This window comes from Branchiostoma belcheri, unplaced genomic scaffold, assembly GCF_001625305.1.
Source record: "Branchiostoma belcheri isolate BF01 breed outbred unplaced genomic scaffold, Haploidv18h27 scaffold15, whole genome shotgun sequence".
NCBI lineage: Eukaryota > Metazoa > Chordata > Leptocardii > Amphioxiformes > Branchiostomatidae > Branchiostoma > Branchiostoma belcheri.
In genome coordinates, this window is record NW_017802935.1 from 2,113,930 (window position 1) to 2,132,446 (window position 18,517).

At 37.8% G+C, this 18,517-nt stretch overlaps 1 protein-coding gene across 5 annotated transcripts in view; it reads left to right on the forward strand.

Moving 5' to 3' along the window:
- Positions 1–18,517, forward strand: part of LOC109465245 — a 40,564-nt gene that overhangs the window by 6,384 nt on the left and 15,663 nt on the right. For 2 of the 5 annotated variants that reach the window (XM_019762402.1, XM_019762396.1), the window contains exon 1: positions 7,239–7,461. The exons of 1 other annotated variant lie outside the window; for it this stretch is intronic. The gene's annotated coding sequence lies outside the window, so the exon portion shown is untranslated. Of the gene's footprint in view, positions 1–3,665; positions 3,765–7,238; positions 7,473–18,517 lie in introns of those variants that run through there. 2 more of the 5 variants (XM_019762400.1, XM_019762397.1) reach the window with 2 other exon arrangements.

The window sequence follows — 18,517 nt, forward strand, 5'->3', positions numbered from 1 at the left end:
TAAAGCCCCTTCACCACAGGAAGCTTACGCAGTGTGTTTATCCAGATTAACAGGTGAAACTAGAGATCTCTGAAAGACGATTAATCCTGTCCCAGTCCATTGACTGTGTGGACAGCATGGAAGCGTGATCGGCCGCTGTTTGGATGAAGATTTGATAGTGATCCCGGAAACAACAACAAAGGTGTGGCTTCTTTTTGTCAGACTATTTTTCTAGGCTAAATATCTGATGTATTGGATAAACATACATTGATCAAGATGTTCATAGGGCTTTGTAGAATAAGACAGCTGTCTCATACATGATTTACAATGGTCATAATACCAGTAGATGATTTTCCATGCAAGTCTTTGAATGTGATTCTTTAAGACTTGCGATGTGGTTGTTTTTCATAGGATCTATGTCCCAGGTGTCTACCATGCTGTGAAGATGTTTGCTCGACTTCTGTTATGGAACAGGTGCACTAGTGTGCGGTCAATGACCTGTTGTTTTGCAGAGCTTTCTTGGTGTCTGCTTATTGGTGTCTTGACCATGGGTGGTTTAGGGGGCAAGGATCTGGGAAAGGAACCAAAATCTTGTTAGTGACAGTTGAAAGGTCACTTTTCATTCGGAAAAACACTTGGCATATGATGAAATAACTTGGAATCTCTGGTCAGATGTCTCTTGATTTTCTAGTTGATATATTGAACATAAATTACTAAATGCAGAAAGTGAGGATATGTATTACAAGTAATGCGAAGGAAAACTTAGCTATCAAGGGATCTAGATGAGAATCTTTAATGTGCAGCCAGTAATGAGTTGAAATGTACGTAGGCCTTCTAATATACCATAGTTGAAATTTGAAAAAAAAAATAACCAGGCAAATCTCAACTAGCCTGTTTTACACAATCTCTTGCTGCCAGAGGTTAATTAGTCTGGCAGGCCAACTGCTAGGAGCTCGATTTAGTCAGGCTACATTTCAACAGATTTTGATTGATCACCATAACTTACAAGACTTGCAACACACCAGCCATTATGCCTTATTTACCCTTCAGACATTTCATCAGGAATATCTGCCCAAGTCACGTGTACGGAACGGGCCCTGCTAGGTCTTGATATGCCCATCCTTTCTGTCAGAGCTCACACTATCGCTAGTATCTGTGTCACCGGTAACCATACTCTGGTGTATCATCACTCCTACATGACGCACGTTCAGTCAGGTCACGTGGCATCCTGTTACCTCTCAGCATCTAGGTGTTGAAAGAATTCCATAAAAGGGTTTGTTTAATAGCTTCTTGGATGAAGTTAACCTAATCATGTCGTTAACAAACCCACTATTGAAGAGAAGGTAGGAAAAGAAGAGGAAACTATCATTATGATACAACATACAGCAGTTGATTCAGTAGCGATTTCAAGTTAAAGACTTAGTGAAAAGAGATTTTAGCTAAGATAAGGCGATATCAGTTTGTCGATCAAAGAATGGCACAATGAAATGAGATCTCATCTCGATTTAGACAAAGTATCTGCAAACATTTGAGGCCTTGCCTCACGTCTCTGGTCTGAACACCTGTCCGTCAAAGACTTGGGTAGAAGAAAAGAAGCTTACTGTATTATACTGTGGGGCAGCCGTGTGGCCTAATTTTCACATCATTTGGTTAGGAGAAGTTTTGTTTGAAAGTCTGGAAAGCAATTAGGTTTCTCACCACTAACGTAACCTTTTTGGCACTAAATTTGTGCTGATTATGTGCTTAGGCAGCAGGTAAAAGTTGCTTTGACTGAGGGCTGCGCTTGAAAAAAGAAATTAGGGGATCCTAGAGGAAAGCCCCAAGCAATTAGTAAACTATAGGTATTGGAGGTTCTGTCCAATTCTAAACCAATGAAGTATACTAATGAAATAAAATGCACAGGTGTTTTGCTATTGTCCGACTGCCTTGAATACTTGTACAAACAATGGTAAAAAATGTTCCAAGGTAAGCCTAATGATTTAATTATTGATTCAAATGTTTTTTTCTTGCTGTTTGTGGCTATTAACTAGAAATGTCATCACCCTCTTAGTTCTAGATTACATATACCATTACTCGCTAGCTTAGGCAGGATTTCTTCGGTGACTCTTCACAGTAGTCGTTAAAGGTTAGAGGTGAGGACTGAGGTGTAAAGAAGCATGTCGTCTTACATACCTGTCTGCTACCCAGCACGTACACATGTCATTCCCTGCTGCAACACGTTTTCTCCAGGAGATATGCTAGACTTAACACACGTTAGGCAAGGGTACTTTTTAATGCTTGTCTTACAAGGTGCTTGAAGAGGTGCACAGCAGCAAACAAAGGGGAGCTGAAGCCTGCCGCATGTACAAAAATGTATTTGAAGGTGTTAGTTTTTTTAATGCATGGTTGAGATGTTTTGAAAGCCATAGATTTTTTTAAGTGAGTCGTTGTTAGAGAAGCTGTGACTCTTTTCTACAGGCAACAGTTGTGCTGTTTCCCACGATCAGACTCTGCTTAATGTAGACCAAGGGTGATAGAAAATGTCATTTATATACTGGGCATTTCAACTACGTGAGTATATAGAGTCAGTTTATTCTCACTTTGCCTGAACATCCAATTTTAAGAAACGTTCAACTTGAGAAGACATGTGAATGACTTGCTTTATGTACTAGTAGGAATTACTAAGTTCAACTAGACACTAAGTCTTCTTTTAATCAGATTCAGCTCTGTATACTTAGTAAATCCTTTGTCATTAAAAGACATAGATTTTCAGCCCGAGGCCTGGCATAGTGTCCAGCTGTTTTTGTATGAATTTTTATTGTATGAACAACATGTTTTCCCACAGCCTGCTGAGGTAGCTCTTTGGCTGCAAATTTGTACAACTGGTTATGAGATAAGGTAGCTGGGAGAAGATTAGGAAGGCCATGCATGTGAGGACATGTTGACATAACAAAACCTTCAAAAATGAAATCTAAATTGTCTTGAAAAAAGCAGCAACTGGAAAGCCGAACCTCGGAAGCTAGAAAACGCACATTCCACCAAGCCAACCACCTGTTTGCAATAGTCCACTGGATGTTTTGAAGTTTACCCAATGCTACAAGTGGTGTGTAAATGTTTGTCTGCTTGGATGGACTTTCCCAAGTGCTCAGGGGGTAGGTTAGGTCATATTTGCATTTTTCTAGACTTTATACTCTGCTGTTGGGAACCATGTTTTTAAGGATACCGGCAGCGTTTCATTGATTTTTTTAAAAACTATTCTATAGATGAAGATTCCTGCAATATCCCAAGGGCTGAAAGGGGGTTATCAGAATGTCATATTTTCTCCGTCAACATTCTTCATTAACAAATCATTTTTCAAATTTGAAGTTATTCCCATCTTTGCACTCCAAAATTACCCTTCCTTGCCTATCATAAAACAGGATGGAATAGCATATTATGATTATAACAATGATATATTTTTTCATCTTCAGAATTTAAAAGATTGGTATCACAGGTTTACAAATTCAATATTTTAGCAAAGTCAAACTTTGCAGCAGCCTTTTTACTATTTTAGACACATACTCAGTTGTATAAAAAAAATCAATTAGGAATGTGCAGGTAAAACATTTCTCTTGTGCTAACCCCTATCACACCCCCTGCTGTGTAGGCTCCCGAATACTTGTAAAACCTGTTAAGTGCACATTATTGATTTTCTGAAAGCTACTGAACGAAAACTTGCAGGCAAATTTTTGTGGTGTAAGCAGCAGCAGTGTTGTCTTGCTTCAAGGTTCAAAACTTGCAGAGTGATGAGAAAGTTCCTGTCAAAGGTGATCGACTATGATTTTATTTTCAATTGTTGTTGTTGCAGATAAGTTGTTTTGTTGATTTCTTAATGATAAGTTACAGCCATATGCTTCAACCGCCCAAGATAGTGGTGTATGTAATACTATTATTTTGTATTACCAATGGATAGAAATCAGAAACTAGATGGTAGAAAATTCTTCTTGTAGAGTATTCTTCTCGTTGACACACTAGTTAGAGCCAGACTTTTCTGTAACAAATTGATTTAAAGTCCACATCCAGACAACGTTTTGCAGCTGTGTTGTGTTTTTTGTTATCCTTGTAGACAGACAGACAAATCAATTTTGTACAGTTTTATTGGCAGCCAAGGTAATAGTTCTCAGCTGCTGCTGAACAGTGTACACGACATTGTGCAAGTTGTATTCTATCCAGAGTCAACCAAATATTACACTACAGTCCTTACACTTTTCCTGAGTAGTGTTTACTTGACAGAGAGTTTTCTTAGAGAGTCCACTATGTCCTCAAAAACCTTGTGTCATTTTGTTCTTCTTTTATACAATTTGTTTATTATTCTAGACTTGTTCTTTCTTTGGCAAGGCTTGTTTTTCTTTTTCATGGGGGCCTTTCTGGTTGTGGGGGTCTGCAAAGACAGTCACGTCATTGATGCTTAAAATTTCTGCTGTCTTCAAGTCTTTGTCACGACAGTGCGTCAGTGTTTCCAACCTTTCTTTATGCCCAAACATGTAGGTGCCATTTTCACATTCAAGGAACTTTTTAAGTGGACCAGTTTTTTTCTGGTACTGGATAATGAATAGACGTTATATATCCAGCATGACCAACCTTTTGTCCTGTTGGCATGTTGTATTGACGTCTTTACCCTCAAGGATGCGTAATACTATATAAGTCTAACGACTCATGCAATGACCCATTACACCTTCTCTTAGTGCTCGTCTGCACTTGAACTAGCCAAACTGGGATTTGAACCAGGGTCCTGTGATATTTCAAATCCTGAGTGTACTATGCTCATTTTGAGTACCGTACGTGTAATACTTTATGCCTCTAAACCTTGCTATTTGACTGTCTCAATGCTCGAGTAGTAGGGTTTTGGCTAGCTTTGTGTTATGGTAGGATTCCTTTGGCTTAACTTGCATTCTCTCTAAAAGTAATGAGGCTAGGGAACTTAAAGTATATGTATCACTAGTCTGCATCTTTTTTTAGACTAGGTATGTCTCTGTTAACTGTGAACATGATTCCCCAAGTAACATAATATATGATTCAATGGTATCACATTTATTTGGACTTATCAAAACTAGTGTCTGGCTATATGAATCCATTGTGTTGTATTTCCTTCAGAAAAGATGAAGGAATGTAGTGTTTATAGATTTCCGTCAATATTACACTGTCACATCCTAGAAATAGATCCCCCAGGGCCACTAATTATATGTTAAGCATTAGCATAGCTACTACTCTAACCCACAAGAAACAGGATGTAACCTATACTAATCCTCTAACCACTGTACCCGCACTGCTGTAAACTTATCACCTTTGGATTGTGCTAAACACTCATCTTAAGCTTAGTTATTTATTGTTTAAATGATTGGATGTTCACATTGATTAGGTTAGTCTTGCATTTAGTACCCCCTTAGTGATCATAAACTCGAGCAAACAAAGAAGAAAGGGGGCTAGATGAAGCCTTAGCGAGCCGAAACATCATATGGCACATATTTTGCAACGCTCGGTAGTTGGTGCATGGGAATGCCTTTTCTGACATTGAAATATTACGTGACCTTCAAAATCTGGGCGTCCTTTGTGGTACAAAATGTCTGTTGTGCACAGGTCAGTGAGCTTAGATAATGTGGGTTGATATAGATTTATCACCTGTGAGTGATACATCGCTTTTTGTTTGCAAAGGTACAAAATGTATCTCTTAATGTTTGCGAAAATTCAATATAGAATCTTATACCTTTTATGAAACGGGTATGGGTTCAAAATTTCAGAGGGGTCCAAAATAATTTTTACACAAAAATACAAATAAAGTGTCTATTTTCTATTTCTCTTTGGATTGAAGGCAGTGTGCTTTACAAAGTAGACGGTATTAGAAAATGATAAAGCAAGTTTGCATACCATGCATGCAAATTAAGTATTAAACTCCAAAATATGTTAGACTTAAAAAGCAACCAACATAAGTCTAGTGCTTAATCGTTTATGCTTAAATGATAAATAAGTAATGAAAGTACCACAAAACTAAGTAAAGCACGTACACAGCAGTGAGAAGAATATTGCATGACAAGTTGACTTGCTCCCTACATGTAAGTATAGCTGCTGTTGTGATTAATTATCGGCAAAACTCTCCAGCATACATTGGTCTGACAACGTGTGGTCTACTGTGACCAGAGAGCTGATTTTTATGTCCATCCTGTAGTCATGTTTTAATCTAGAACAAAGGCACAAGGCCCCAATCCCCCTGGAGAAAAAACTCTGCATCTCCTAATTTCCTTGGCATTCAACCAACACAATATAACATTCACTCTGCATCTATTATTTATGGGACTCTCAAGAAAAAAACATTGGTGCAACATTCAATCTGGCGTGCCATGTAAAATTCATATTTGATCAAAGCAATAGCTGTGTGTGTAGTAATTGTGTGAGGCATTTTGTGCATTAATCTGATGTGATCTGTATTATTCATTTTTGTAAGTATACTTTCAATATGTAAAGTGTCAACAGCTTAAAGCATTGTTTAGTAGATCTGTTGAGTCAACATATTATCATCAAGATTCAGTTCTCAGTTGCCAGAATGATGACAGTGGTAAATGGTAAGGTTCATACAAGACATTTCTGAAAAATCTTGATTTTTTTCCAAGCAGGCAAGGATACAAATACTAAAAGAATGAACTTGATGTAGTTTGAAGTTTCTTGCTCAAACATTTCATCAAATTAATGGACACATCAATTCCGAGAAGCAAAAATATTAATTGCTGATAACTTTGAGTTCTCTGCACTGAATACAATTTCCAGCAAGTTAAGATACCAGCTTTGTGTTATTAAAAGGGACAAAATTGTTTGACAATTGTGTCAATCATCCCATTTCTATGATGAATGTGTTACTAAGTAGGTCATACATGTACCAACCATAGATGCTGAGGTCACTTGAGGGCCAGTTAACATGTTAGGCTGTGTTCATTTTGCCATTAAACAACCTGCCCTGGCTATCCTGTTATTACACCTACCGCACATTGTGATTTTCTTTTCTGGAACATACCAAATAACGTTCTTAAAAGATATGGAACACCCTAAATATTAAATTGTAGTAAGATATGATCCTTGTCTATTTTTGCCCAAAACTAAGATTGCACATTTATTAGATTGTTGCAGAAAAAAAATAGAAGACTATTCACAATGTACATGTATATGTTCTTGCTCAAAAGAAACGCCTGCTTTGCACATCCCTATTAGTCGTCCCCAGTGGTACAGCCCGACTATTGCATATGCATGTTGCACATTACTGGTCAGGGTGGCCGTCTGCCTGCAGCATGCATTCGCTGTGCCGTTGGGTGCAGAAGTGAGATGTATTAGGGCGGCTGATATGGCCTCCTAGACGAAAGGCTTCTGTTTGACCAGGGTGGTATACAGAACGCTGTGTGTACAGAATATACTCATGTTAGGTCTAACGTATGGCAAGGTTGTATTGTGGACTGTGTAGGGAGTACCCGGGATTCAAAGGTGAGTCAAAGGTTCGTCATTGTCTGTTATTCTTTGGCTCGATTCATTCAGGCACAGGTTTTATCACGTTTGTACAATTCTCACATCTGTATATAAAAGGCAGTTTGATTTTGATATGAGTAGCGTTATGTTCAATGCTACATGTATATTTGAAGTCTGCTTCAGAAGAAATTGGCACAAATATGACACCAAGGCATCTGTTGAAAAAGAATAAATCTCATTCAAGGCTTTGAAAGCATTCCGAGCTCTCAGTACCCTCTTGGTTGGATTTGTTCAGAGTAGGTTGGCCTTTGTAAAGGTTTAGTGCACTGAAGTGCAAAGTGGCTTGGCTTGAATAGGAACAGATGAGCCTGTATGAGGTGGTAGAAAAACATCATTAGAAATTTTGGGTACACTTTTACAAAAATTCAGTGTAAAATGCTCAATTTACTGTGATGTTTTATGGTCTCCAATAACTTAAATACTAAAACATTTTACACTGTCCCAAATGCAGACCTCCAATTAAAATTATGTTTTTACATGCCCAAATGTTACTCATCTATAATTATTGCACTCAGTCTAGTACTGCAAATGTAGAATAGCTTGTCTTCTGAACCTATGACTTATGATATTCATTTTGATATGGGTGTGTGCATGGCAATTTGCAAGAACTGGAAACTGGGTCAATGACATGCTTTACTGTGCATGAATCCTTATTAAATAGTACATGACCAAATTGACTTTTGTAACCTTTCTTATAACTAGTTTTTCTAGCTGATGGTGTTAATGAAAATATAATGTAGGTGTTTTTTTTTCTCCCAAGAAGGTATTGTTTGGCATGTCCATAGCTTTGTTGAGCTCAGAGTCAATGTGACTGTGATTATAGAAAAAATTTACAATTATCATGATATAGCTGTGACAAAATCATATGTTAACAGTACATTATGATCATAATATATAACTTACTCAATTATCTATTTCAGAACGAGTGTTTAGGGTCACTTATGACATATGTCCAGTGATTTTGTAGACTTCTGAAGTTTCAATTTTCACAGACTACTCCACAGTCCAGTCCTGCATGGCTTCTTCTGTTCTAAACTATTGACAGAAGATAATGATGACTTTTCTTATGATAATCAGATCGTATCAGGCACAAAAGGTGGGATGATTACCATGTCAAACAGGCTGCTCCCCTGGCCACAATATACTACCCAGGAAGTGATGTCAAAGACACTAGACAGAAAGGACTTTCAAGATTTCCAAGAACTGTTACGACCCTTCCTGTGTACAGTAGCCCTTTTCCCCTTGTTGGTGAGTCAGAGTGATTTAATGGTTTAATGCATATTACATGGTGTACTTCTGGGTGGCTAGTGTGCTTCTGGGTGAAGTGCTAAAAGTGCTACAGCTGTGCCACATAGGCAGAACCTCACCCATTCAGATATGTAAGAATCATGATGATAAAAACCTTTGTTAGATGCTTCAAGTGAGAACAATGGTGACGTTTAGGCTGTCTTATTATCCCGATCTTGTAATGGTTCCAGAGAATGTTGATCATAAGGTCTGGTCTCTTTCTTCTTTTGCATAGTATCAGCATTGGGGACAAAGCTCAAAAGCTGTAGCTATTTTCACAATTTTCTGCATTGAGGAAAGACTGGTTGATTTTGTGTTATTGTGAAACATTTAGGCTTTGTCGAACAAAATTTTCTTGAAGGATGTAATGCCTGTGTACATGCCCTTTTCATGTTTTTTTTTTCATCTTAAAGTTTATGTGCGCCAATTATGTGGCTAGCTCGTTTTCCCCGAAAGCTCTCCTTTCTGTAAACTAAAGGCAATGTTTTGATCAACAGGATAAAGGGTTGGTGGGACTGTCGACAACCAGAATAACTGGTGGTCCCCAAAAGTCCTTCAATTGAAGAGTTCTCGCGGTGTCGAACAAGACCGTTTTGTCAGATCTCATCCCACTTACAATTTTATCCACACCAAATTGCATGGACAGTTTGTTTCGGCTGTATCACTTTATTCAGGTACGTACCACGACCCCTTTTGTTTCCTGTTGATCCTGAATCGTGAGGAAAAGAGTCAGATAAAATCAGACCTGCCCTGCAGTGTTTTGGTTGGAACTCTAGCCGCTCCGAGAGGTAGCACCGCGCGCCGCCCGGCGTACAACTTCAGAGAGAAACGTGTTTGTTTTGACTTTGCGGCAACGTCACCAGATGCCGCATAACTGGGCTCTCTCTGTCATATCCTTGTTGTTATGCATCATTAATGGCAGACAAAACCACCTGTTATAGTTAGCAACCCACAATATTGAATATGGGGCATGGTAGGTCAGGGGACAACAAAGACTCCAGATTGTACACTCTACTGGGGTTACTCCAGTTACAACCGAGAAGGTGTTGTGCAATGTTCAAGCTGACTTTGTGTTTGTGCAATGTACAGAAAGGTCTTGACGTCATACACCACTTTATATTCTTTTATGATACACAATACTCATCTCTCTCGAGTCAATAGGCTAATTGCTTTTTATTATAAAGTCTCTCTTAGATTGATTTTTATGAGTTTATTTGACCTTCAAATGCCATATGTTACACAGATCATGTATACCTTGACAGTGATTTAGCTTTTTAGACTAAGAAGTAGAGACTAAAACCGGTTTTACAACTTTGAAGATTTCCATGCCATTCGTAAACACTAATTTTCAGAATCCTAAGGAGAGCCAAACAAGTTGTACCCATGTTATACATGCTACATCTTTTTGTGTTTAAGTTCATATGTCACTATATGATTACTTGTAATCATTGAGATATGTGAATTGCCAGTTCAGAGAATGTTTGAAAGTGTTTTAAGCATGGAGCTTAGACTTGTTTCTTTGAAGTATGAACTTTTCTATATCTGATGCTAGCTTTCCAAAGAATTTAAGATGTTTTAAACGTAACAATACATTGCTTACTAAGTAGTAAAATGTTATTGCATACCTTAGATTTTTAGCTAGCTACGACCTTTTTCGATAAGCTTTCTTAAAGAAATGAGAAGTATAGTATCTGACAGGATTCTTGGTGTCGTTCGCCACAAATGTGATGCCTTTTAGAAGGAATGGTTCCCTGTGGATTTATCAATTATGTATGGAGTGTTGTACGGGGATGGATTGTTGGTCACAGAATCAAGAGTTAGACAATTAACTGGATGGAAGGAGAGCAATTTCAGCAGATTTATTGCTTTGACACAGTTACGATCATGGCAGGTAGTTCTAAATGTCTGCATGGTCATATGTCTCTTACAAAGTGCAGGGAACACGGTTGTTGTGTCAGCACTTGAGGTTGTGCATCGTATATTATGTACACTATATGGCTGAAATTAATATCGCAAGTATTGAAAGGTGCTGTAACCAATACGGTCCTAAAACCAGACTGACTATTGAGACAGCCATTGTATGGTTCTTAGAGGTCAAAAGTTCCAATCAATTTAATGGAGACTCTAGACTCTAGACATATCCATGATTATGGATTATTAAAAAGGATAATTTTTAAGATTTTTAAGCTAGACTGCTGGCCAAAGTAAGGAGCAGTCTACACAATTGTGCATAATGCAGGGACGTTTAATCATTGAACATCATCAGCTCACAGTTAAAAACATTCTCAAAGACCAAAACTTTTCTAGTACTATAAGTGTGGATGAGAGATGACAGTTAAGAATTCAAGATCTCAACATTCTGGTCAAGAATCAGTCTTGCTACCCTCTGGACCACACAGCCAAGCAATGGTAAATTTAGTTGGGAAGTCAACCATAAGAATTAAAAGATTCATCACTGACTTTATTTCCAGTCAACCTAACTCCTTTGAACATGTGAATCAACCCTCTCATGCATGCATGTCTAGTTGACAGTTCACTTACTGAAGGGTAAGACAGCATTGTTTAAAACTTATTCCTGTCACGACATATCAGCTCGGACCCATTGCTACATTTTGATAGTCTTACCAACTATTGAAGTCTGCTTACCCGTTGTCAAAGCAATGTCAGGTCTGAGATTAGAACCAGGGACTTCACTACTGTTTGAAGCAAATTGCTATGAAATCTGTTCAAGCTCGTGTTTGAGTAAAGTGACATGTTAATCCCAGTTGATGTGGCCTGCTGTCTTTCTTGGTTTGCATCAACATTTGCTGCGATAAATCGTACCTGGAAGGTTTGTCCTGTTCAGGACATACCTTGTTGTGCTGTCTCCTAATGAAGTAGGTATCAGTCAGTGCATATCCTGTTATAAGGATTTTTGAGGACAGACATGACCAAGCATGTCAATGACTGTCATACTTCATCCTTCAGTTTATTCCATTTTGAATTTGTGAAGCATAGGTAGCATTGTACATTTTGTACCACATATTACAAAAAGGTTGAAGTGATTTACATTTTTACAAAACATTAGAAGCTAAAAGACTGACAAAGCAGGCAGTAACAGTGTGATCGTGGCTGAAAACTGTGCCTTTAGATTTGACGAAAGCTGCTGAGAAATTCAAGGTTGTAAGGTGGTAACCTTCACCGTCGTAAAGTCCCAACTTGAAGCCATCATGTATTCCCAGCCAGCTTCCTGGCAGGAAATCATCCAGCATGCATTTTGAGTGGTCCCTGCAGTGGGAAGGCAGTTACTTGGTTCAAGTCTTTGGAGAACCCTTCGATGATACTGTTAATGGTGTTATCGGAAGCTCTTCATGTACTTGTGTGCTGGTAGCGATAAGTATTTCCTGCTTTTTCACTGTATTTCCTGTTTTATAGCTTTCAAATTTGATATTGCTGCCAGCAGCTTGAATGTATGATATTAGACCTGATAAAAAACACATCAGATACATGCAATGCAGAGCTGTCCAGCCTTCCAAAATTACACTAATTGCAAGAGAGATCTCAAGGTTGAAGTAAGAATAGTTGGATAGACAACAGGCTCACAAATCTTTGCTAAGGAGAAGGTTACAGCAAGAATCTAATCCAACTGGCTTTGGGTTCATGTCTTGTACAACAAAAGGCTTTGTGCTCGTGATGTTCATAAATCTGCAGCACGAGTGCGAGACGTTGTAGGGAAATGTCAAACCAGCTTTGTTGGAAGTCCATGGCTTAATCTGTGACGCACGATGGAGACTGTAAGGCTTTAGAAACCCTGTTAGTCCAGCAGTAAACATGTTTTACTGCCCAGTCAAATGTCTTTAAATGTCTGATTAACTACTTTTTATTCTGTCTGGGGGAGGGATGAAGATACAGTACAGTGCATCTTTCTTTTGACTTTTACAGTTATGTAGCTTTGGATTTCTTCCCAGAAACTCAAGAAATTCAGATTGCTGTTTTGCCAGATGTAGAATATTCTTAGTATATTTCTGATTATGATACTGATTATAATATTTGATGTAGTATCATGAAAATTGCAACATACATGTACTATTTCATTCTTCTTTCTAAAACAATTAAGGGCCCATGCATGGTGAAGTTTATGGCTCACACTAAGTAACTTCCCAGTTGCTTGTTGGCTGGATGCATATATGGTGGCGTTTTATGTCACATCTGTTGCAACGATCGACAGATGTTATATATTATATAAGCTTAAGGAATCAAGGACTAGGTTTTGTGGTCTGCGTGCCAATGCCTTATATAAATTCCTTTTCCTCATAAAATCTGTAATAACTGCACCAGAGGTTACTTTGCAGTTAATCCAAAAATCATAGAACGCAAAGTTTTTGGAATGAAAACGTCTGAATGCCTTAGTTTACATGTACCTTGTTTAAATCTACTGTGACTGTGGAGGCTGGCAGTTGTCCAGGTGATTTTTAATGCTTTCTGTATCTGTACATCATGCAAACTTTTGTTACTGGTCAGTCCAGACACTTGTCTGAGATACCTGAAAACACCTGTCAAAGGTGCACACTGACATTCTTACATCTTAGAACATGTGTTTTAGGCAAGACAAAAGGCACATTTTCCAGTCAGCTACATCACAATACAAGGGCACTTGTCTGGATGGCCGAACAATAGCTGAAATGGAAGGAGGTAAATGGCTTGGTCCTTTGTGATTTGATCACTTACTAGATAGCTTTGTGTTCTTCCACTCTTCTTTTTCAGACAGATGAATAGAATAAAAGCATCAGTGGTACGTTGAAAAATGAAATGTCAGATTTAACTTAAAGAGAGATTGTTGGTAGTTGAAAGGAAAAACTTTATGGCACTTTTGGGCTAATGGTCACAAATGTGGACAGGTGATGGTAGTAAAAAGATAGTTGTTTCATGGCTAAGTGTGTGTAGTATACAGGTACAAACTACAATTGTACATGTAAGTAACTATATGAATAAGGTGAGCCTAAAAGAAGAAAAGAAGGGCATATCAATATATTCATAATTATAATAATTTTTAAAAATTACCAATTTTCCAAGTCAAGGGCCACCTAATTTCACCACCTGAGGTCTATGAGAAATAGTAAACTTTACGTCGATGAAGGTTAGACATCCAGGTAATACGATACGCCAAAAAACAGTTACTCAAGCAACTCACAGTTACTCAAGCAACAGTTACTTCAAAATCATATCCAGTTGCTTGAGTAACTGTTTTTTGGCGTAGTAAACTTTTGTTTAATAAGGGGATTTGCAATAATGTCCCAATTCCTTGGTTCTCAATACCTTAAAAGCAGGTAATTTTCTTGTGATTAACACAAGAAGCAGGACTTTTCTACCTGTTCATCCCAGGCTTAAGTGTGTACAAAAGGGAGCTGCTGTGTTGAGACTCTTTGTCACATGTCCTATGGTCTAGGTGAGAGAAAATATCAAATTTGGAAAATGATATCTTTCTTACTTCTTCTGCCTGCCACTCATTTCCTACTGAATAAAATCATAATGCTATTATATAATTGTATTACATGTTTTTATATAGCAACTATGTATGATGCATACAATGTATGTATATTTTCTTTGATCATTAAATAAACATGTTCTTATATAAGACTAGAAATGTCAGTCTAGAAAGGTGGACAGTGCTTTCAGTATCTTTACTAGTCTAGCTTTTTTGATTGTGAGGTATGAAAAATGCATTCACTTAAGGATACATTTATTTAGTGTTTTTGTAAACAAAAGGTGTTTCTTTGTGGCTAATAATAGTAATTTAGCTCCTTAAAATTTTCTTTGTGGCTTGTGGTATGTGGAACAAAATCTGGAACTGTTTACAGGCATTCAAAAGAACATAAAGCATTTTTCTTCAAAATGTTTCGTACCTCTCTGTGGCTAAAATGTTTACCCTCATTATCATCAAAATCAGATTCACCTGTTCAGGTGAAATATTTAGATACATGTATGTCAGCAGAATGGTATTGTTGTCCGATTCCTACACTGCTTTTTAGTTGGTAGTGTTAAACTTCTTAACTATGCCAATTTTTGTTACGTATTCAACTTTCCTCTTGTACATTTTGTACAAGTCTACATACATGTGAGTTTGACAGTGTCTAGCAACAAAACAGCTCAAAATTTGGTCAGATCTTTCAAACTTTCTGCTGACAACATTCCTCTAGAGACCGTCCTTGGTGAACTGCCTGCCTTCAGCCATTAATTAGCAAACAGCACCACTCCATTACTCAAACTACACAACACCAGCTACACCTGAGGCAACTAACGACTTGTGCGCGCTGCTCAGGTGTGTCTTTGTTTGGGGTGGCGGCACATGGTTACCATGGCAACCCGTGCTCTAATTTGTATTTTTCCGGAAGCTTGAAGGCCGACCTTTGTGTCAAGTATGTGGTGTGTATAAGCCAAGAACTTGTCTTGTTCTTACATGTGTAACAGTAACAACAATTAATGCTGCATTTAGTATTATAATATTACAATCTATTTGTTGTCAGTTTAATAGGAAAAGGTCAGTAGAAGTAGGGGTACCCGGTGTGCTTGGCTATAGACACAGGCGGTAGTGTAACCCCGTGATTACACCAGCTATCAAAAAGTATTACACTTCATCTCATTTTGTTATACTCCCAAGGTCAGGCTGCTTTACCTTTAAAGGTCGTAGAGACTGAGATGCCTGAGTCACAAATGCTGCAACTTAAAAAGGTTCCAGATTGAAGTCATTGATTTTATAGGCCCTGGCCCACCACGTTTCCCGGACATTACAGCCGTGGTGAAATTGTGTCCTGTATTGGGGCCAGGCCAGAAGTGCGCAGACATATTACTCGTCTGGCAGTGAATACTGAATATGTACACACTAGCTGGCCTGGATAGCTTTCAAGGCTTTTATGTGAATCATGTGGCTGTGGAACATTTTGACCACTGGCACATGCACTCAGTTCAGATGCACATGTCAACATAAAGATGTTTTGTATCATGATCACGACATCTTCAGGTAATGATCTATTCAGTATTTACATATTAGAAATTTGATGCACAGCCATTAAGTTTAGTCAAAGGATTCTCCTTTCTGTCTGAAAATTTCGTCCTGCAATATTCTAGATGTCATAAAATAGGTACTATGACTGTTATCATGAAATATTGTCATAAAGAAATTTAGATATTTTCACAACATGTTTGGCTGTTAACATAATCTCCCAGTTTTGTTTCAGGTATTTTATTCCACCAATGGCCTCTGTATAGATCTTGATATTACAAATTCAAGATGGTAGAATGAATATCCCTGAGATGAAGTATATTTTGTTATGTTGAATGGCTGATCTGAAATGATTTAAAATTTTTATTTTTAGCCCAATGTACTGACAGTCCTATATCCTCAGTGATGGATTTCCTGTTTTACTGGCTCTGATTAAGATACAGCAGATGGTGGAAGTAGTAATTCCTGTTTTTGCTACAGAATGTAGAATGTTGATTATTCAATTAAGACCTGCTGTTCTCATGTTTTGCATCCCAGCCTACAAAACTGTGACCCAGTATAACTGTAATCAATGTCAGCCTGTGGATTTCGGATTCCAATCACCGTCCTGTCTGCAAATTTCTATCATTAACCAACCAAATGTAATCAGAAAGGACGGTCGGGGGAGACGCTGAATGATTGAAAATCAATACGTTGATTATTGTGTATTCCTCCAGTGTGATGCTTGCAGAATAGCAAATACGTAGGTTCCTACTCTTTTATTCTTTTGTTCCAATATGTAGTCAAACGATATTATGCAAGAATCTGACACACAGGTGAGGGAAGAGGAGTAATAAATGCATTCTGTCATCTCTGGAAAAAGTTGCATAACTACCCATATGAATATTTAAACCTTCTCCCTAAAACCTGACCCCATATCTCACACAAATTCAGATCTCAAAGGCTAGCATGGCAGGGAGAGGATGACTTTTACCAGACTGGGTATGATAATATTTTCCTTCCATTTCTTTGTTGTATTGTGTGAACTACCATGTCCATAGGGGGACTACTATATGTACAGATGTACACAATGTACATAAGGGTATCATAATGATGTCTGATTAGCCTGGCCCTAATGGAGGCATTATACTCCACACAGGTGTGACCATAGGGGTGAGGTGTCCTGAGACAATAGCTGGACAATAGGATGTGGGTACAGGTGCATTGTTCTGTGGGCATCAGGATTGACCACCTGTCCCTCTCACTCTCATATTGGACATATTGATTGTTGCTGATGCTTGATAGCAAATCCAAAACCAATTTGTTATTTGGCTGATGGAAGCTTTATTCTAAGGCCACACCAATTTAATTTGTTGGTTCTCGGATTTTTTCAGAAAAAATATGAAGCGACAGGGCGAAAAAAAATAAAAATAAAAACAGGTCTAGGCATCCTATTATAGGCTTAAATGCTATGGAATGAGCCATAAAGTCAACACAAAAGGCTGGGTTAAAATTTAAACATTGAATTTTGAACTTTTAATCAAACCACTGCAATGATAGATGGAAAAACTGTAACAACTAGGAAGAAAAGGACTTTCCTCAACTGTTGGGGGCAAAACATGAGCATTTTTCAGTTGATTCAGGACCAGAATCAAATTTTTTTTTTTTTGCAAATCAGAAAAAAACGAAGAGGCGAATCCGAGAACCAACAAATTAAATTGGTGTGGCCTAAGATTATGAGGAAATAAGAAGTGGCAACTTGAAGGTGACTTTACAGTCCGGTTTTATTCAGCTTGTGCTACTAATACTGTAGAAAACTGTTTTTTCGGGTTAAGTGAACCAAACCAAACGTTAGATAGTACTTCATTACTTTCCATATCCATTCTAGGTACTAAATAATACTATTAAAACTTTTAACATGAGCATGGTTTATAACAGGTTAACAGATTTAGTTCACTGCACTATGAATATCGAGAAATATACATGTTGATCCCGCTGACAATATTACTAGTATATACATTGCCAGGTGGTCTTGCATGAGGTACAATTCATAATAGTCATAACTTTTTACCTAGCCTTTATCTCCTTACCAGAAGAGTGACAGAAATTTGTTCAAGGCTTGAAGTCATGATAACTTTAATGATTTGTTACACGTTACTGTTGCTTAGTGCTTTATTCCACAGCTGACAAGATGATGCAAGTTATTGTTACGTTGACATTATTCTTGTAAGGACTCTAAATAAATGATGTTACCATCAAAGGAGATATCATAATTCATTATTGGAGCACCTTTCATATATCTTAACAGAGACAGGTATATTAGAGATCGATTACTGGATTGTAAAGGATCCTTCTCTGGGGGACTGAGGGAAAGAAGGACAGATGTGACCATCTTAGCATTCATTTAATTATTCCCCAGACATTTGTGTCATCAGACATATGTCCAATAGATCAGTTAATATTATAATGATAGCTTTGTTTGTGATATTCATTTTTTAACACCCATCCAGAATATGTGTGACAAGGGCACTGCATGCATGTGAAAGTTTTATATAGCATTAAATTCAAATGTCTAGAATCTTAGGTTATGTAGTATTACATGTACAATGTAGGTGAGTAGATGGAGCAGAAAGTATCAGTCTTAGAGCAAGATGATCTATTTTCAGATCAGATTGTTTGGGTGCAAGTCTATTTTCAGATTAGGATTGTTTCTCCGTCAATTGCTAGTTTTTGTGCAGTTTTGTAAAAAGATCTCTTCAAGTTTGTTGC